This window comes from Phyllobates terribilis, unplaced genomic scaffold (assembly GCF_046119375.1).
Source record: "Phyllobates terribilis strain yellow unplaced genomic scaffold, ASM4611937v1 Scaffold_4__5_contigs__length_816908805, whole genome shotgun sequence".
Taxonomy (NCBI): Eukaryota; Metazoa; Chordata; class Amphibia; order Anura; family Dendrobatidae; genus Phyllobates; species Phyllobates terribilis.
This window is the reverse complement of record NW_027362764.1, coordinates 680,291,152-680,312,303: the sequence shown is the minus strand read 5'-3', so window position 1 is coordinate 680,312,303 and position 21,152 is coordinate 680,291,152. Positions and strand designations below refer to the sequence as shown.

Below are 21,152 nucleotides of genomic sequence, written 5' to 3'. Positions count from 1 at the left end.
ACAGAATCTTCATGCTGAGAAGCAGATGACATGTAGGCCTGGACACATGCTGGACAAAGACATGATTTACCAGCCAGGATCCAAGGAAAGATGGGTGAATCTCAACAATTAAGCTAATTATGGAAAAATGGACAATTACTTTATCACTAATTATTGTATGTACCTGCTGCAATCTGATTCTTTTTAATGGACAATCCAAGAATAAATAGATACATTTTTTTATAAGAATATCGTAATATTGATACTTTGAGAAGTCCTCAGTAGAAAAAAATAATACAGGAAGAGTATTATTTTACAGGCTCCCATCCAAGTACTAACCAGGCCTGACCCTGCTTACCTTACAAGGTCAAATAAGATCGAGCGTGTTCAGGGTGGTGTGGCTGTAGGCAGAGACAAACCTCTCACTTGCTGCTTTCCTACTTTGAAGTCTGGCTGCCGGCTGCCCTTTCCAGTGCTCAGCAAGACCAGGTCCTTTTGTGCTTTCCCTTCTCTTCAATTTTTTTGCTGGCTTCCTTAAAAGGTCTTGTAGACACAACGCCCCACTCAGAGCCGCTGAGCTCACTGATCGGCTGCAGCGCTGTCGACGGAACGTCAGCTTCACGGCCAATGCCACAGGCCGGGAGCAGAGGCGAGACTCACCGGTAGACCCGGGTAGGGTGAGTAGAGCGCGGTTAGTTGCTTTCTAATAGGCTGCAGCCGGGGATTAACTTTTAATGAAAGGGAGCAATCCCTTTGACTGTCTGCAGCGCGCCACACCTAGGAAGCGCACTCTCACACACAAGCCAGCATGCACACGTGCTCGCACGTGACAACACCCCCTATCTGCCCCTACAACCTCTCCGTCACCATGCGTCAGACTCTCCTGCCTGTTTTATGATTTCAGGGCCCTAGCAGGAATCACCCCCCCCTCCCCAATTCCTTCCGCACCTTCCTTGCCTTTCTTGCACTGAGGTTAGCTCTTTGTCAGCCGTCTGGCTTGGTTACACAAGCTTCTTTGCAGAGAAACATGTTACTTCTGCTGGCCCTCGCTAGGAGACCGGCATCCAAAACCTTCCCTGGGCACCTGCTGGAAGCCTGGCCCCTTCACGGCCCCGGGTGCTTTTAACGCCATCATTTCCACACGTCGAGCTGTGGAGTCAATAAGCACTTCTAGCTGTGGCAAGGAGCTCGGTGTCAGGCCTGCGTGAAGGCGGCGGGGTAGCGTACTTAGCTGCCAACTGGCTCAGAGGCCTTGCGGCTTCCATCATCTAAGCTACTTAAGGTCGGTGTCCGGCAAGGCGCCGTTCCATGCTAGCCGAGCTGGGCAGTAGGGCAAAACGTCATCAAAATGGTCTACAGCACCCGGTGTTCCCAGGAGGTCTCCTATCCAAGTACTGTCTGAGCCCAGCCCTGCTTTGCTTCCGAGATCAGACGAGATCAGGCGTATACAAGGTGGTATGGCCAGAAGACGCTGCTCAATCCATCGCCCGGCCAGCCTTTCTCAGGATCGCTTGGTGGCGAGCAATCTGGCCGTGACGGGGCGGGCTCCGAAGGGTCCATGCAAAGGCTGTGCCGTCCCTACAGGTGTGGTTTGTTTAGCAGTGATTCACCCGCCACATCAGGTGTCTTCAAAAATGTCTCGGTGCAGGGTCTCCTGCAGGCTAAACCCTTCATCGCGGTAATGTGACAGAAAGAGCAAGCTGGACCCGTAACTTGGGGGCGGAGCGAGACGTCCAGGGGTGAATGAAGGAAGAGGGTGAGATGGTTGCCAGTGACTTTGAGCTGTTCTTCAGGGGGGAGGGTCGTGTTGCCTGCAAAGGTCTTCTGCTTGGGGTTACCGGTGGTTGCCTCCAGCCACAAGGGAGACGTTGGTCCTGGTGAAAAGGAGCCTAGTATTAAAAGTAAAGAAGCAACAATGCTGGAGGCCCACGGTGATCAGAAGGATGCTGGTATTTTGCAGAGATGAAATAGCGCAAGAGAGAAAGCAAATGAAAAAAAGAAAAGAGAATGAATGTGTGCACTTGTGAAAGGGAATAGAAAAAAGGCACAGAAGAGAGTGCCCCCTGCTGGTGGAAGGAAGGAAAAAGCAGAAGCCTACAGCACCTGGTAGTCCCAGGTGGTCTCCCATCCAAGTACTAACCAGGCCTGACACTGCTTAGCTTCCAAGATCAGACGAGATAGGGCGTGTTCAGGGTGGTGTGGCCGTAGGCAGAAACAAGCCTCTCACTTGCTGCTTTTCTACTTTGACGTCTGGCTGCCGGCTGCCCTTTCCAGTGCTCAGCAAGACCAGGTCCTTTTGTGCTTTCCCTTCTCTTCAATTTTTTTGCTGGCTTCCTTAAAAGGTCTTGTAGACACAACGCCCCACTCAGAGCCGCTGAGCTCACTGATCGGCTGTATCGCTGTCGACGGAACGTCAGCTTCACGGCCAATGCCACAAGCCGGGAGCAGATGCGAGACTCACCGGTAGACCCGGGTAGGGTGAGTAGAGCGCGGTTAGTTGCTTTCTAATAGGCTGCAGCCGGGGATTAACTTTTAATGAAAGGGAACAATCCCTTTGACTGTCTGCAGCGCGCCACACCTAGGAAGCGCACTCTCACACACAAGCCAGCATGCACACGTGCTCGCACGTGACAACACCCCCTATCTGCCTCTACAACCTCACCATCACCATGCGTCAGACTCTCCTCCGTGTTTTATGATTTCAGGGCCCTAGCAGGAATCACCCCCCCCCTCCCCAATTCCTTCCGCACCTTCCTTGCCTTCCTTGCACTGAGGTTAGCTCTTTGTCAGCCGTCTGGCTTGGTTACACAAGCTTCTTTGCAGAGAAACATGTTACTTCTGCTGGCCCTCGCTAGGCGGCCGGCATCAAAAACCTTCCCTGGGCACTTGCTGAAAGCCTGGCCCCTTCACGGCCTCGGGTGCTTGTAACGCCTTCATTTCCACACGGCGAGCTGCGGAGTCAATAAGCACTCCTAGCCGTGACAAGGAGTTCGGTGTCAGGCCTGCGTGAACACGGCGGGCTAGCGTACTTAGCTGCCAACTAGCTCAGAGGCCTTGGGGCTTCCATCATCTAAGTTACTTAAGGTCGGTGTCCGGCAAGGCGCCCTTCCATGCTAGTCGAGCTGGGCAGTAGGGCAAAACGTCATCAAAATGGTCTACAGCACCCGGTGTTCCCAGGAGGTATCCCATCCAAGTACTGTCCGAGCCCTGCCCTGCTTTGCTTCCGAGATCAGACGAGATCAGGCGTATCCAAGGTGGTATGGCCAGTAGACGCTGCTCGATTCATCGCCCGGCCAGCCTTTCTCAGGATTGCTGAAATTATACAAAATCATGCCAAAATATGATGTCAAAATCCATGCCTGTAGAAATTCAGAGACATTTGAGAGCTTCTCTGATAAGTTTGATTTATCCAATGAGGAGAGGAATCAATTATTTAAAATATGGATTCCTGTGACATTGTCCAGACGTTTACATTTAATGCCCTGTGAAAATGACTCTCCTAATGGATGGGAAAATGATTCGGACAGATTAAGATATTTGTTTTATTGTGTCACAAAGGATTTTCCCAACATAGAAGATCTGCAGAAACTAAGGATTGGTAGGAAGGAATGTACATATACATTCATGTCCATATTTGAACGGTTGTACAAAGCTCTCATCAAAAATGGAAAAGTACAACATATGATAACAACTTTTGCACAAAAATTCAAATTCTTAAATTCAGTTTCCCAAGTTATGGCATCACAAAAAAATTCATTATTTGAATGTGCGCAGATGCTGGATTTTGTTAGAAAACATGAGAATCGTGAAAAGATATGTTATAAGCCATATCAGCCAGTGCAAAGATCCATCTCTCCACAGAATGAGTTAATTCTCAGTCAGAACTGTGATTCTCTAAAAAGGAAAATGGCTGAAACTGATGGACAGAGACAGGTGAGACGACCAACTCACAGTGACGTCATGGAATGTGGACAGAAGAACAGGCAGTTCTCTGAGGTTTTGAAGGATAGAAAAATGTCTTTCCTAAATAGGGCGTTCCTGGAGATATTTGAGAGAGACAGAAGATTTGGTTTAGGGAGTGGCTAAGGAAAAACTGTAATTATAATGTATCAAAATGTAATACAATGTCTCAATATTTATTTATAATCTTATACAGTAAAATTGTAGTTACATAGTTTCTAATAGTTCATATATATATATATACACTTGTCTAAGTAGAGATTGCGTATAATTGTATTTATATATACGTTTATAAGAGATATATATATATATATATTAATAAATTAGAACTTCATATATATAAATTTAAGTAGCAATATTTTGAATTACATTAGAACCAACCAATATATGTATAAGATATTTAAATAATTCTGTTTCTGTATGAATTTGATATTTAATTTTATTTTCTTATATTTCCTTAGAGTTTTCATTCCAAAGCAGGATTTGATCAAAGAACTCTAAAATGGATTTATTTCTTTATTCACACAGGAAGTGAAAAAATTGCATGATTTTATGTGTATAACATTTTAAAATAATAACAATATATCTAGTTGAACTATAATATATATGTAATACTTATTAATTCTTTTGTGTTGCTAATATTTTCTGTGCATGAAGTGTTCGTGCAAATTAAAGTAGCTTTACAGCATGACGTGTGACAGCTGCGGCCTTTGAACTTTGAGCTAATAGTATAGGATCCCATTCATTCTATTTTCAACTGATGTAACTTAAGACCGGACAGCCAGTGAAAAAAGAATCTAAGACAAGAGTTTTTTCAAGTGTCTGAAATTCCAGTGACTTACTCTCATATTATATAATATGTACTTGGGGAATAGTCAAAGAAATATAAAGATATTCAATTGATATGGCAATGCGCATTAATAAATTGGGATACAACAATTTTGGGTTAAATATATATATATATATATCTAAAACTTCATATGTGGAATGTTTGAGTTGAACAGATCTGTGAATGTCAGAGTGAAGGTGACAGATGAGTAAATCAGCAGCTGCTAAGTGTGATTGATGTGACAGAGGCCTTGTATGTTTGTATGTTTGAAAAAAAAAAATGTTTCTTTATGTGAAGGTACAAAAATATATTTAATTCTGAGGAAATTATAATACATAATTAGGTATTATCTACATATATATATTTCTATATTTCTTTAATAATTATTATTTCTTGATTTAACTAATAGTGGATAAGGGCAACCACACATCAAAATGGTTTACAAAGCAAATTTATATTTAAAATAATTTTCCACATGATAATATTCTTGAATAACTATAATATTATTTTTAATGGTTACCTCAATAGGTACACACATCTCTTTAGTCAAATCTATGCTACTCATCGATATGAAATTTATGCACAATATTTCTAGAAGAATAATTATTTTTAATTTGGTTCTGATATATACATAAATTTTATAAAATAATATTTTTGGTATTAAGGGGGAAAATGTGTTTTTGATCCTGATTACATAATCACTTTTGATCAATACTTATTTTCCACACATTTTAATAAAGAAGAAATAATAATAAGGTACTATGGTATAATTAAGAAGGGTATTACATGCAAAGTTGCATAATTTAATATTTTTTTGGTGGTACAAGGTTATGACAAATATGAAATCATCCAAACAATGGAGATATAAGGGTATTTTTTATGGAGAATATAATTACTCTGCATTTGTTATTAAAATTTAAAGGCCTTATTTTTATTTTTATTCTTATTTTTACTCTTAATTTTATTTTTCATTTTTAAGATTTTATTCTTACTTTATACTTCTTATTTTTCTATTTTTTCATTTTTTAATTCTCATTTGATTTTATTTGAGTTCAATATCTCAATTGAGAAAACACATTACTATTTAATAAAGTAATGTCTAATACAAAAGTATTGCTTCATTAAATATATATTGCTAAGGAAAAAAATGTTTACATTTTCTGAGTAAACACAACAATTCATTCATTCATTTATTCATTCATTCATTCATTCATTCATTCATACTTTCATATATTTATTTATTTTGGTTCAGGAGTATACATTCTTTGATATTATTGGTTTAATAAAGATATAAAAACTTGTTTTTTCAAAATACACTGACACCTATGGGTTGGAAAAGGTAATTACACCTATGACATAAAAATGTTCTATCATGTGGAGAACTTGATTGATAATGAATTATTATCTATTATTGTTTATTATTCCAAACATAATTTATTTTAATATTTTGATAATAATTAGATGGATATTACTGATTGCTATGGTACGCTGTGATATTATAGGTTAGGAAAAACTGCCAGATTTGGTATCAGATTAGGGAATGAAGACTTCAATCAAGACATCGCAATTATGAATTCTATCTTAATAAAGACTCTTAATTTTTATAAATCAAAGAGATTCTCAAAAGTTACAAGAAAAAGCAACTGATATCGTGACGTCTCAGAAGGTAACAGGTGTGAATGCTGAGTGTTATAATAGACTGTGTCCATTACATACAATACAATTTACACCACTGATCACCAGGACGGCAGAGGACGATGATCCTATATGTACTGTGTTATGTTCAAGTTTCATCACGTTCCAGTGGTTTCTTATCACCTGCAACGCTTCAATGAAAGCTGGTGAACAGGTAATACCTGGCATATGTGTCCTGTATATAAAGGACTGAGTACTGGTTATGGTGCTATATAAAGCAGGAAAGTGTCAAGTTAACCCTTGCTTTACTGACCAAAGACGTCACATCTGTTCCAAAAGTGACACGAGACCAGTGCGGACACACGGAAGATTCCAAAGACGATACAACGTAAGTCCAGGTGACACTGCACAGATATTAAAGCTACATTTCATCCATGGACTTTGTTTTCTTATCAACTGACACACATGATCTTTCTAATAAAGAGTACAGTTTATGGACTGAACAATAATGAGCACAATTATGGACTGTACAATATCTACATGCTGTAATTTATTTCAAAGGAGTTTTCATCTAAAGACTGTGTTATAAAAGAACCAAGAAGAAGACGAGACGACGACCCGATGACATCAGATGATGACGATTGAACCCGCGATTGCTTCAATTTAGATATAGGGAAGTATAATTATACATATTAAATGAATATTAGTCACGGCTTACCATAACATGAATTCACATCATTATATAACAATAATCCGATATTGATACTATTATTACTATTATTATTATTATGGAAATTTAATGATATTGCCAAGGAAGAAGGAAAGAAAAAATGATTTATGAATGTATCTTCTTTTGAGATTTTTCAGTTAAAGTCCTTTTATTCTCAAAAAAGGGGGAAATGTTAAATGGTTAATTATGGAAATTCATTTGGAATGTTAATCGATAATCATTTTTCTGAGTTCTATGCCTCAGCCATCGTGTCTAGTTGACATGCGCTATTTGTGTGTGTATTTTTGGTTCACTACCATATGTAGAACAGGTGTCCATACGACTGGCTATAAAAGCCCATGGTACAGAAAGGGGGGGCTCTCTTGCTCTGCCCACCCCACAAGACACAGAATCTTCATGCTGAGAAGCAGATGACATGTAGGCCTGGACACATGCTGGACAAAGACATGATTTACCAGCCAGGATACAAGGAAAGATGGGTGAATCTCAACAATTAAGCTAATTATGGACAAATGGACAATTACTTTATAACTAATTATTGTATGTACCTGCTGCAATCTGATTCATTTTAATGGACAATCCAAGAATAAATAGATACATTTTTTTATAAGAATATCGTGATATTGATACTTTGAGAAGTCCTCAGTAGAAAAAAATAATACAGGAAGAGTCTTATTTTACAGTCTCCCATCCAAGTACTAACCAGGCCTGACCCTGCTTAGCTTCTGAGATCAGATGAGATCGGGCGTGTTCAGGGTGGTGTGGCCGTAGGCAGAGACAAATCTCTCACTTGCTGCTTTTCTACTTTGACGTCTGGCTCCTTAAAAGGTCTTGTAGACACAACGCCCGACTCAGAGCCGCTGAGCTCACTGATCGGCTGCAGCGCTGTAGACGGAACGTCAGCTTCACGGCCAATGCCACAGGCCAGGAGCAGAGGCGAGACTCACCGGTAGACCCGGGTAGGGTGAGTAGAGCGCAGTTAGTTGCTTTCTAATAGGCTGCAGCCGGGGATTAACTTTTAATGAAAGGGAACAATCCCTTTGACTGTCTGCAGCGTGCCAACCTAGGAAGCGCACTCTCACACACAAGCCAGCATGCACACGTGCTCGCACGTGACAACACCCCCTATCTGCCCCTACAACCTCTCCGTCACCATGCGTCAGACTCTCCTGCCTGTTTTATGATTTCAGGGCCCTAGCAGGAATCACCCCCCCCTCCCCAATTCCTTCCGCAACTTCCTTGCCTTCCTTGCACTGAGGTTAGCTCTTTGTCAGCCGTCTGGCTTGGTTACAGAAGCTTCTTTGCAGAGAAACATGTTACTTCTGCTGGCCCTCGCTAGGCGGCCGGCATCCAAAGCCTTCCCTGGGCACCTGCTGAAAGCCTGGCCCCTTCACGGCCTCGGGTGCTTTTAACGCCATCATTTCCACACGGCGAGCTGTGGAGTCAAAAAGCACTCCTAGCCGTGGCAAGGAGCTAGGTGTCAGGCCTGCGTGAAGGCGGCGGGGTAGCGTACTTAGCTGCCAACTGGCTCAGAGGCCTTGGAGCTTCCATCATCTAAGTTACTTAAGGTCGGTGTACGGCAAGGCACCATTCCATGCTAGCCGAGCGGGGCAGTAGGTAAAAACGTCATCAAGATGGTCTACAGCACCCGGTGTTCCCAGGAGGTCTCCCATCCAAGTACTGTCCGAGCCCAGCCCTGCTTTGTTTCCGAGATCAGATGAGATCGGGAGTATCCAAGGTGGTATGGCCAGTATACACTGCTTGATCCATCGCCCGGCCAGCCTTTCTCCGGATCGCTTGGTGGCGAGCAATCTGGCCGTGACAGGGCGGGCTCCGAAGGGTCCATGCAAAGGCTGTGCCGTCCCTACAGGTGTGGTTTGTTTAGCAGTGATTCACCCGCCGCATCAGGTGTCTTCCAAAATGTCTCGGCGCAGGGTCTCCTGCAGGCTAAACCCTTCATCGTGGTAATGTGACAGAAAGAGCAAGCTGGACCCGTAACTTGGGGGTGGAGCGAGACGTCCAGGGGTGAATGAAGGAAGAGGGTGAGATGGTTGCCAGTGACTTTGAGCTGCTCTTCAGGGGGGAGGGTCGTGTTGCCTGCAAAGGTCTTCTGCTTGGGGTTACCGGTGTTGCCTCCAGCCACTTGGGAGACGCTGGTCCTGGTGAAAAGGAGCCTAGTATTAAAAGTAAATAAGCTACAATGCTGGAGGCCCACGGTGATCAGAAGGATGCTGGTATTTTGCAGAGATGAAATAGCGCAAGAGAGAAAGCAAATGAAAAAAAGAAAAGAGAATGAATGTGTGCACTTGTGAAAGGGAATGGAAAAAAGGCATAAAAGAGAGTGCCCCCTGCTGGTGGAAGGAAGGAAAAAGCCTACATCACGTGGTATTCCCAGGTGGTCTCCCATCCAAGTACTAACCAGGTGCAACCCTGCTTAGCTTCCAAGATCAGATGAGATCAAGCGTGTTCAGGGTGGTGTGGCCGTAAGCAGAGACAAGCCTCTCACTTGCTGCTTTTCTACTGTGACGTCTGGCTGCCGGCTGCCCTTTCCAGTGCTCAGCAAGACCAGGTCCTTTTGTGCTTTCCCTTCTCTTCAATTTTTTTGCTGGCTTCCTTAAAAGGTCTTGAAGACACAACGTCCCACTCAGAGCCACTGAGCTCACTGATCGGCTGCAGCGCTGTCGACGGAACGTCAGCTTCACGGCCAATACCACAGGCCGGGAGCAGAGGCGAGACTCACCGGTAGACCCGGGTAGGGTGAGCAGAGCGCGGTTAGTTGCTTTCTAATAGCTAGCAGCCGGGAATTAATTTTTAATGAAAGGGAACAATCCCTTTGACTGTCTGCAGCGCGCCACACCTAGGAAGCGCACACACACACAAGCCAGCATGCACACGTGCTCGCACGTGACAACACCCTCTATCTGCCCCTACAACCTCTCCGTCACCATGCGTCAGACTCTCCTGCCTGTTTTCTGATTTCAGGACCCTAGCAGGAATCACCCCCCCCCCTCCCCAATTCCTTCCTTGCCCTGAGGTTAGCTCTTTGTCAGCCGTCTGGCTTGGTTACACAACCTTCTTTTCAGAGAAACATGTTACTTCTGCTGGCCCTCGCTAGGCGGCCGGCATCCAAAACCTTCCCTGGGCACCTGCTGAAAGCCTGGCCCCTTCACGGCCCCGGGTGCTTTTAACGCCATCATTTCCACACGGCGAGCTGCGGAGTCAATAAGCACTCCTAGCCGTGGCAAGGAGCTCGGTGTCAGGCGTGCGTGAAGGCGGCGGGGTAGCGTACTTAGCTGCCAACTGGCTCAGAGGCCTTGGGGCTTCCATCATCTAAGTTACTTAAGGTCGGTGTCCGGCAAGGCGCCGTTCCATGCTAGCCGAGCTGGGCAGTAGGGCAAAACGTCATCAAAATGGTCTACAGCACCTGGTGTTCCCAGGAGGTCTCCCATCCAAGAACTGTCCAAGCCCAGCCCTGCTTTGCTTTTGAGATCAGACGAGATCGGGCGTATCCAAGGTGGTATGGCCAGTAGACGCTGCTTGATCCATCGCCCGGCCAGCCTTTCTCAGGATCGCTTTGTTATGATCTGCTACAGAGACTAAGGAAAGAAAGGAGATCTATCCCTACAATAGAACTAAGCTAGATCCCTACGATGTAACGGGGAACCTGATCCTGCGATCAGACCCGCTAAAGTCCTCGGCTAGTCTGAACGCAGACCTATAGATGTGAGGGAGGGATCCCTACAAGATCTAGGGACTGGGAAAAGTTGGACACCTCCTAGCAGAAATAGTAGCAGTCAAAGACAAACACACAACAAAAAGGCATAGGGGTCAGAAGACCTAGCAAAACTAACTGAGAACGGCAACAAAGCAACAAGCTAGCTCAACAGTAGTAAATACAAATGAAGTCCAGCAAAGCCAGGAGGGCGGAGCCGGATTAAATAGGCAAAATGGTCATGTGACCAGCAAACTAAAAAAAACCTAACAGGAGAGTTGTAACACGCTTGGTGGCGAGCAATCTGGCCGTGATGGGGCGGGCTCCGAAGGGTCCATGCAAAGGCTGTGCCGTCCCTACAGGTGTGGTTTGTTTAGCAGTGATTCACCCGCCGCATCAGGTGTCTTCAAAAATGCCTCGGCGCAGGGTCTCCTGCAAGCTAAACCCTTCATCGCGGTAATGTGACAGAAAGAGCAAGCTGGACCCGTAACTTGGGGGCGGAGCGAGACGTCCAGGGGTGAATGAAGGAAGAGGGTGAGATGGTTGCCAGTGACTTTGAGCTGCTCTTCAGGGGGGAGGGTCGTGTTGCCTGCAAAGGTCTTCTGCTTGGGGTTACCGGTGGTTGCCTCCAGCCACGCGGGAGACGCTGGTCCTGGTGAAAAGGAGCCTATTATTAAAAGTAAATAAGCAACAATGCTGGAGGCCCATGGTGATCAGAAGGATGCTGGTATTTTGCAGAGATGAAATAGTGCAAGAGAGAAAGCAAATGAAAAAAAGAAAAGAGAATGAATGTGTGCACTTGTGAAAGGGAATGGAAAAAAGGCATAGAAGAGAGTGCCCCCTGCTGGTGGAAGGAAGGAAAAAGCAAAAGCCTACAGCACCTGGCATTCCCAGGCGGTCTCTGTTAAATGGTTAATTATGGAAATTCATTTGGAATGTTAATCGATAATCATTTTTCTGAGTTCTATGCCTCAGCCATCGTGTCTAGTTGACATGCGCTATTTGTGTGTGTATTTTTGGTTCACTACCATATGTAGAACAGGTGTCCATACGACTGGCTATAAAAGCCCATGGTACAGAAAGGGGGGGCTCTCTTGCTCTGCCCACCCCACAAGACACAGAATCTTCATGCTGAGAAGCAGATGACATGTAGGCCTGGACACATGCTGGACAAAGACATGATTTACCAGCCAGTATCCAAGGAAAAATGGGTGAATCTCAACAATTAAGCTAATTATGGACAAATGGACAATTACTTTATAACTAATTATTGTATGTACCTGCTGCAATCTGATTCTTTTTAATGGACAATCCAAGAATAAATAGATACATTTTTTATAAGAATATCGTGATATTGATACTTTGAGAAGTCCTCAGTACAAAAAAATAATACAGGAAGAGTATTATTATACAGTCTCCCATCCAAGTAGTAAACAGGCCCAACCCTGCTTAGCTTCCTTGATCAGATGAGATCAGGCGTGTTCAGGGTGGTGTGGCCGTAGGCAGATACAAGCCTCTCACTTGCTGCTTTTCTATTTTGACGTCTGGCTGCCGGTTGCCCTTTCCAGAGCTCAGCAAGACCAGGTCCTTTTGTGCTTTCCCTTCTCTTCAATTTTTTTGCTGGCTTCCTTAAAAGGTCTTGTAGACACAATGCCCCACTCAGAGCCGCTGAGCTCACTGATCGGCTACAGCGCTGTCGACGGAACGTCAGCTTCACGGCCAATTGCACAGGCCGGGAGCAGAGGCGAGACTCACCGGTAGACCCGGGTAGGGTGAGTAGAGCGCGGTTAGTTGCTTTCTAATAGGCTGCAGCCGGGGATTAACTTTTAATGAAAGGGAACAATCCATTTGACTGTCTGCAGCGCGCCACACCTAGTAAGCGCACTCTCACACACAAGCCAGCATGCACACGTGCTCACACGTGACAACACCCCCTATCTGCCCCTACAACCTCTCCGTCACCATGCGTCTGACTCTCCTGCCTGTTTTATGATTTCAGGGCCCTAGCAGGAATCACCCCCCCCTCCCCAATTCCTTCCGCACCTTCCTTGCCTTCCTTGCACTGAGGTTAGCTCTTTGGCAGCCGTCTGGCTTGGTTACACAAGCTTCTTTGCAGAGAAACATGTTACTTCTGCTGGCCCTCGCTAGGCGGCCGGCATCCAAACCCTTCCCTGGGCACCTGCTGAAAGCCTGGCCCCTTCACGGCCCCGGGTGCTTTTAACACCATCATTTCCACACGGCGAGCTGCAGAGTCAATAAGCACTCCTAGCCGTGGTAAGAAGCTCGGTGTCAGGCCTGCGTGGTAGCGTACTTAGCTGCCAACTGGCTCAGAGGCCTTGGGGCTTCCATCATCTAAGTTACTTAAGGTCGGTGTCCGGCAAGGCGCCGTTCCATGCTAGCAGAGCTGGGCAGTAGGGCAAAACGTCATCAAAATGGTCTACAGCACCCGGTGTTCCCAAGAGGTCTCCCATCCAAGTTCTGTCTGAGCCCAGCCCTGCTTTGTTTCCGAGATCAGATGAGATCAGGCGTATCCAAGGTCGTATGGCCAGTAGACGCTGCTCGATCCATCGCCCGGCCAGCCTTTCTTAGGATCACTTGGTGGCGAGCAATCTGGCCGTGACGGGGCGGGCTCCGAAGGGTCCATGCAAAGGCTGTGCCATCCATACAGGTGTGTTTTGTTTACCATTGATTCACCCGCCGCATCAGGTGTCTTCAAAAATGTCTCGGCGCAGAGTCTCCTGCAGGCTAAACCCTTCATCGCGGTAATGTGACAGAAAGCGCAAGCTGGACCCGTAACTTGGGGGCGGAGCGAGACATCCAGGGGTGAATGAAGGAAGAGGGTGAGATGGTTGCCAGTGACTTTGAGCTGCTCTTCAGGGGGGAGGGTCGTGTTGCCTGCAAAGGTCTTCTGCTTGGGGTTACCGGTTGTTGCCTCCAGCCACCCGGGAGACGCTGGTCCTGGTGAAAAGGAGCCTAGTATTAAAAGTAAATAAGCAACAATGCTGGAGGCCCACGGTGATCAGAAGGATGCTGGTATTTTGCAGAGATAAAATAGCGCAAGAGAGAAAGCAAATGAAAAAAAGAAAAGAGAATGAATGTGTGCACTTGTGAAAGGGAATGGAAAAAAGGCATAGAAGAGAGTGCCCCCTGCTGGTGGAAGGAAGGAAAAAGCAAAAGCTTACAGCACCTGGTATTCCCAGGTGGTCTCCCATCCTAGTACTAACCAGGCCCAACCCTGCTTAGCTTCTGAAATCAGACAAGATCAGGCGTGTTCAGGGTGGTGTGGCCGTAGGCAGAGACAATCCTCTCACTTGCTACTTTTCTACTTTGAAGTCTGGCTGCCGGCTGCACTTTCCAGTGCTCAGCAAGACCAGGTCCTTTTGTGCTTTCCCTTCTCTTCAATTTTTTTTGCTGGCTTCCTTAAAAGGTCTTGTAGACAGAAGGTCCCACTCAGAGCCGCTGAGCTCACTGATCGCCTGCAGCGCTGTCGACGGAACGTCAGCTTCGCGGCCAATGACACAGGCCGGGAGCAGAGGCGAGACTCACCGGTAGACCTGGGTAGGGTGAGTAGAGCGCGGTTAGTTGCTTTCTAATACCCTGCAGCCGGGGATTAACTTTTAATGAAAGGGAACAATCCCTTTGACTGTCTGCAGCGCGCCACACCTAGGAAGCGCACTCTCACACACAAGCCAGCATGCACACGTGCTCGCACGTGACAACACCCCCTATCTGCCTCTACAACCTCTCCGTCACCATGCGTCAGACTCTCCTGCCTGTTTTATGATTTCAGGGCCCTAGCAGGAATCACCCCCCCCCTCCCCAATTCCTTCCGCACCTTCCTTGCACTGAGGTTAGCTCTTTGTCAGCCGTCTGGCTTGGTTACACAAGCTTCTTTGCAGAGAAACATGTTACTTCTGCTGGCCCTCGCTAGGCCCCCGGCATCCAAAACCTTCCCTGGGCACCTCCTGAAAGCCTGGCCCCTTCACGGCCCCGGGTGCTTTTAACGCCATCATTTCCACACGGCAAGCTGCGGAGTCAATAATCACTCCTAGCCGTGGCAAGAAGCTCGGTGTCAGGCCTGCGTGAAGGCTAGAGATGAGCGTTGTTCTACTCGAACTGTTCGCCAATCTCAAATTCGAGCTGTTTTGGGCAGTGTTCGAGCCGTTCGGCGAACACGAACAATTTGAGAAAAATTCGGCTGTTCGAGGTTATGTTCGATAACTGTTCGTGCACCAAAATCATAACTGGATTTTTTCTCAGTAATGATGAAAATTAATGTTTATACGCAGTTTGAGTGTACAGCGGGGTGGGGGGAGGGGCAGGGGATGGATCTCTGCAGGAACAATGAAGATCTCCATTTTTTTTTCTCTTTCCCGCATTTGCAGTGGGGAGGTGCAATCTGTCAGCCTATCAGCAGCGCACACACGGAGCGAAGTGCTTTTTCTCACACAAGCAAGGGCATGTGTCATTGGCAGTGTATGTCACATGTCCTTGCCCTGTAAGACCAAGCCATTTTCCCCGTCGCCACCATTTTCTCACTGCTGCAGCTGCGTGTTAGACGGCACCGCTGTTGCTGTGTGCGCTATACCTTGTTAATTTCAAGCCAATTTTCGCACAAATCTACAGATAGCTTGGGAGTAGGGAATAGTTGTGATTGCAGTCCTTTTAAGGACTAGGTTACAGCATTTCCTACGACTTTTATCAGGGAGGTCTGTGCTCTTAAATAGATAGGTTGTGGGAGTAAAGACTAATTGTAATTGGAGTCCTTTTCAGGACTAGGTTACATCAGTTCCTATCAGTTTTTGCCAGGCAGGTCTGTGCCAGTGCTGTGCAAGTTTTTTTCACAGCATTTGGCTGAATCTAGCAAAGCTAATCCTTTTTGGCCTATTGCAGAGTGTGTTAGTCAGTGGAGTAGCCTATCTGTGTTGCAAGATATACCACCTGTGTATAGAATACCAATTTTTTTACTGCACCTAGTGAAGTAAAATCTTTTGAGCATAGCATCATTCTATTAGTCCATCTATACTGACCTCCATCAGGTTGCAAATTAAAACTAATTTTTATCTGCATCTACAGTACCTCTGAAAAAATATTTGGGCTTCTACCTGTGTGTGGGACTTGTTGTATTAGTCCATCTATACTGACCTCCATCAGGTTGCAAACTGATAATATTTTTTTCTGCATCTACCTCTGAAAAAATATTGGGCTTCTAGCTGTGTGTGGGACTTGTTTGTATTAGTCCATCTATACTGACCTCCATCAGGTTGCAAACTGAATATATTTTTTTCTGCATCTACCTCTGAAAAAATATTGGGCTTCTAGCTGTGTGTGGGTCTTGTTCTATTAATACATCTATACTGACCTCCATCAGGTTGCAAACTGAATATAATTTTTTTCTGCATCTAGCTCTGAAAAAATATTTGGCCTTCTAGTAGTGTGTCGGACTTTCTCTATTAGTCCATCTATACTGACCTCCATCAGGTTGCAAACTGAATATAATTTTTTTCTGCATCTAGCTCTGAAAAAATATTTGGCCTTCTAGTAGTGTGTCGGACTTTCTCTATTAGTCCATCTATACTGACCTCCATCAGGTTGCAAATTAAAACTAATTTTTATCTGCATCTACAGTACCTCTGAAAAAATATTTGGCCTTCTAGCTGTGTGTGAGACTTGTTGTATTAGTCCATCTATACTGACCTCCATCAGGTTGCGAACTGAATATATTTTTTCTGCATCTACCTCTGAAAAAATATTGGGCTTCTAGCTGTGTGTGGGACTTGTTGTATTAGTCCATCTATACTGACCTCCATCAGGTTGCAAACTGAATATGTTTTTTTCTGCATCTACCTCTGAAAAAATATTGGGCTTCTAGCTGTGTGTGGGTCTTGTTCTATTAATCCATCTATACTGACCTCCATCAGGTTGCAAACTGAATATAATTTTTTTCTGCATCTAGCTCTGAAAAAATATTTGGCCTTCTAGTAGTGTGTCGGACTTTCTCTATTAGTCCATCTATACTGACCTCCATCAGGTTGCAAATTAAAACTAATTTTTATCTGCATCTACAGTACCTCTGAAAAAATATTTGGGCTTCTATCTGTGTGTGGGACTTGTTGTATTAGTCCATCTATACTGACCTCCATCAGGTTGCAAACTGAATATATTTTTTTCTGCATCTACCTCTGAAAAAATATTGGGCTTCTAGCTGTGTGTGGGACTTGTTGTATTAGTCCATCTATACTGACCTCCATCAGGTTGCAAACTGAATATATTTTTTTCTGCATCTACCTCTGAAAAAATATTGGGCTTCTAGCTGTGTGTGGGTCTTGTTCTATTAATCCATCTATACTGACCTCCATCAGGTTGCAAACTGAATATAATTTTTTTCTGCATCTAGCTCTGAAAAAATATTTGGCCTTCTAGTAGTGTGTCGGACTTTCTCTATTAGTCCATCTATACTGACCTCCATCAGGTTGCAAACTGAATATATTTTTTTCTGCATCTACCTCTGAAAAAATATTTGGCCTTCTAGTAGTGTGTCGGACTTTCTCTATTAGTCCATCTATACTGACCTCCATCAGGTTGCAAATTAAAACTAATTTTTATCTGCATCTACAGTACCTCTGAAAAAATATTTGGGCTTCTAGCTGTGTGTGGGACTTGTTGTATTAGTCCATCTATACTGACCTCCATCAGGTTGCAAACTGAATATATTTTTTTCCTGCATCTACCTCTGAAAAAATATTGGGCTTCTAGCTGTGTGTGGGTCTTGTTCTATTAATCCATCTATACTGACCTCCATCAGGTTGCAAATTCAAAATAATTTTTTTCTGCATCTAACCCAGCCAATAGTTTTGGCCTAATACCACAGTTTGGCCACTCAGCTCTGCTCGGTTACCATCCATTGTTTTTTTGTGCAAACAACTCCAGAGTTGTGAATTAGTTAACCACCAAAATCTGTGGATAAAGGCCTGCTGCTGGAGGAAAGGGGAATAGGCGTGTTGGGAAGGGGAAAAAAGGTTGTGTCCGTGGGGTAGGTGTTAAAGCAACAGTAACATCTGCAGAAGAAAGACCATCTTCCAGCCAAACTAAAATGTCTACTTCTTTTAGCGGACAATGTGATAAGATCCCTTTCTTACGGCCACGCCAATCGCTACAAATTCCAGATGAGGCACAAAAACAGCAGGTGCTTCAACGGATATCAAGTGCTCCTTTAAGTGGGCTCTCCTCCACATCAACTTCAACATCACAAATACTCCAGTCCTCAAAGGTGTCACCCAAATCGCACTTGCTTCCTCACAGCTCCCAAATCTCCAGCTGCCCGTTTGAGTATGAGGTAGAACAGATGGTTGAGTCTGCAGAGCTGTTTACTCATACTATAGCCTGGGAATCAGAGGTCGACTCCAGCGCTTCTGTGAATCCAGACGAGGAAATGATCTGCACTGATGCCCAGAATCTTTATGAGTCGGATCCAGGACCAGACGCAGAAGGTTCTGACCATAATGTAGACTCTCATTCCCAAACTGTAACTCCTGTTGGTGGAGACAATGAGGAAGACGATGATAAGACTCAAATACCTGATTGGAGCGACAACTTTAGTTTTTTGTCAGGGCAGGAACAGGTTGGCTCTGAGGACGACGGGTGTGATAACGCACAGGGTGATGATGATGAGGTCGGAGATCCCACTTACTGTCAACCCACAGTCAGCCAAGGGATGAGGTCAGCAGAGGAGGTGGAGGAAGATGCTAGTGACGACGAGGTCAGGTTGCGCATTCCTGGACAGAGACGTAGTACTGGAAGCACGTCAACAACTGCATCCTCAAACACAACTCTGCCTCTCACCACAAGTCGTGGTGGCTCTTCAGGTCGCATGGGTGCTAAGCCTTGCATAGCCTGGGCATTTTTTCAGATCGATAAAGATGACCCAACTCGTGTTATCTGTAACATTTGTCAGCAAAAGCTAAGTAGAGGCCAAAAAATACATAGTTTGAGTACTTCATGCATGAACCGGCACATGGACATGAAGCATAAGTTGCAGTGGGAAGCTCAGTGTGCTACAATGCGGCCTAGCCGGCCGGGCCAACAACCGTCTGCCATATCTTGTGCATCCGCGGCCTCTTCATCCTCTGTGACTGGGGGGACAGAAGTCACACCTGTTTTGGGGCGCAGACCTGCCACCTCTTTACCCGCAACAGCCAGCGTGATTGGCAGGTCATCATTTTCTTTGGAGGTGGTAACACCAGCTGGTGTTGAGCGCTGTCCGACATCGATAGCACCACCTTTGGATCAAGGCAACCTAACATGTCCGCCTGCATCTTCCTCACAGACCGGCAGTTTGCCGGGGACACCCTTATCAACCCCGTCTAAGCACAATAGCCAGCCCTCGGTCCCTCAGATGTGGACAAGTAAAAGATCATTTCCTCCTAGCCATGAGAAAGCTAAGAGGTTGAATTTCACCATCTGCAAGCTCTTGGCTACAGAAATGTTGCCTTTCCGCCTGGTGGACACAGAGGATTTTCGAGACCTTATGTCCGTCGCAGTGCCCCAGTACCAGATGCCCAGTCGGCACTACTTCTCAAAGAAAGGTGTGCCTGCGCTCCACCAGCATGTCGCACATAACATCACCGCTTCTTTGAGAAACTCTGTGTGTGACAGGGTGCATTCCACCACAGACACTTGGACGAGTAGGCATGGACAGGGGCGTTACATGTCGCTGACTGGGCACTGGGTAACTATGGTGACAGCAGGACAAGGGGCTGCTGTCCAAGTCTTGCCGTCCCCACGAGTTGTACGTCAATCCTCTTTATGTCAAAGTTCCTCCACTGCTTCTGCCTCCTCAACCTCCTCTCGGTCTTCCACCTGCACCCAAAGCCTGTCTGGTCATGCCACAAGCTTTCTAACTGCGCAGAAGGGATCCTGCACACCTCCTTACTATGCTGGCAGTAGGGCTCAACGTCATCAGGCGGTTTTTACATTGAAATGTCTGGGAAATGTGAGTCACACAGCTGAGGAGTTGTGGTCAGCTCTGGAGAACCAATTTCATGAATGGTTGTCTCCACTGGACCTGAAACCAGGGAAGGCCGTGTGCGACAATGCTGCAAACCTGGGTGCGGCCCTTCGCCGGGGCAATGTCACACACGTGCCTTGTATGGCTCACGTGTTGAACCTGGTTGTCCAGCAATTTTTAGCCTACTATCCCAGACAAGATGGCCTTCTGCAGAGGGCACGGTCGCTGTGTGCTCACTTCTGCCGTTCGCATCCCGCAGCTCAGCGACTTACATCTCTACAGAAGTCGTTGGGCCTGCCACTTCACCGGCTAAAATGCGATGTGCCTACCCGGTGGATTTCAACTCTGCACATGTTGCAGCGACTGTGGCAGCACCGACAAGCCCTGGTGCAATACGTTCTGACGTATAGCCTGGGCCAACGAGATTCAGAGGTGGGGCAAATCACGCTGGAGGAGTGGTCTCAGATCAGGGACCTATGCACCCTTCTGCACAGTTTTGAAATGGCGACGAAGATGTTTAGTGCTGACGATGCCATTATCAGCATGACTATTCCAGTGATTTACATGCTGGAGCACATGTTAAACAGAATTCGGAGTCAGGTGGTGGCACAAGAGGAGGTGGAGGAAGTAGAGGAGGAGGAGTTGTATGCGGAAGGGCTAACATCTGCAAGGTCCAGACGGTCGGCAGCACCAAGGCGGCAGGCATGTGAGGGTGGGGGAGATGGTTTTACCAGGGTGCATGGTAGCAGCCAAACTAGTGAGGAAGGTGCAGGAGCCCAGGAAGAAGTGGAGGACGAACTGATGGAAGACTCATCAGATGAGGGAGACCTTGATCACATTTCTGTTGTGCGAGGTTGGGGGGAGAGGACAGAGGAAGGAAGCATGATTGTTACCTCGCCACCAACACAACAGGGACTTGGTGCTCCTGGATGCGCAACACACATGAGTGCCTTCTTGCTGCACTACCTGCAACATGACCCTCGAATTGTGAGAATTAGAAATAATCCTGACTACTGGGTTGCCACACTGTTAGATCCCCGGTACAAAAGTAAATTTGCAGAAATTATTCCTGCCATAGAAAGGGATGCACGCATGCAGGAGTATCAGCAGAGACTGTTGCAGAATCTTACATGTGCTTTTCCACAAAATACCAGTGGTGCACGTAGTGAATCTCACAGTTCCAACTTGCCAACCGTGGGACCGTCAAGTGTTCAGCACTCAAACCGTAACAGAACCACAGTATCTGCTGGTAACATCAATTTTGCGGAATCATTTCACCACTTTTTTAGCCCATCCTTTG

At 45.8% G+C, this 21,152-nt stretch overlaps 1 non-coding gene and 7 pseudogenes across 1 annotated transcript; all 8 read right to left on the bottom strand.

Moving 5' to 3' along the window:
• Positions 1 to 1,330: 1,330 nt before the first annotated feature.
• On the bottom strand, positions 1,331 to 1,448 carry LOC141269822 (5S ribosomal RNA; annotated as a pseudogene).
• Positions 1,449 to 2,070: 622 nt separating this feature from the next.
• On the bottom strand, positions 2,071 to 2,189 carry LOC141267715 (5S ribosomal RNA; annotated as a pseudogene).
• Positions 2,190 to 3,131: 942 nt separating this feature from the next.
• LOC141267471 (5S ribosomal RNA) lies at positions 3,132 to 3,251 on the bottom strand (annotated as a pseudogene).
• Positions 3,252 to 8,769: 5,518 nt separating this feature from the next.
• On the bottom strand, positions 8,770 to 8,889 carry LOC141267745 (5S ribosomal RNA; annotated as a pseudogene).
• Positions 8,890 to 9,503: 614 nt separating this feature from the next.
• LOC141268742 (5S ribosomal RNA) lies at positions 9,504 to 9,622 on the bottom strand (annotated as a pseudogene).
• Positions 9,623 to 10,545: 923 nt separating this feature from the next.
• Positions 10,546 to 10,665, bottom strand: LOC141268349 (5S ribosomal RNA; annotated as a pseudogene).
• A 2,614-nt stretch (positions 10,666 to 13,279) lies between these two features.
• LOC141270159 (5S ribosomal RNA) lies at positions 13,280 to 13,399 on the bottom strand (annotated as a pseudogene).
• Positions 13,400 to 14,020: 621 nt separating this feature from the next.
• On the bottom strand, positions 14,021 to 14,139 carry LOC141266381 (5S ribosomal RNA). Its single transcript, XR_012320419.1, has one exon. It is a non-coding gene; the product is annotated as a 5S ribosomal RNA (ribosomal RNA).
• Between the last annotated feature and the right edge of the window lie 7,013 nt (positions 14,140 to 21,152).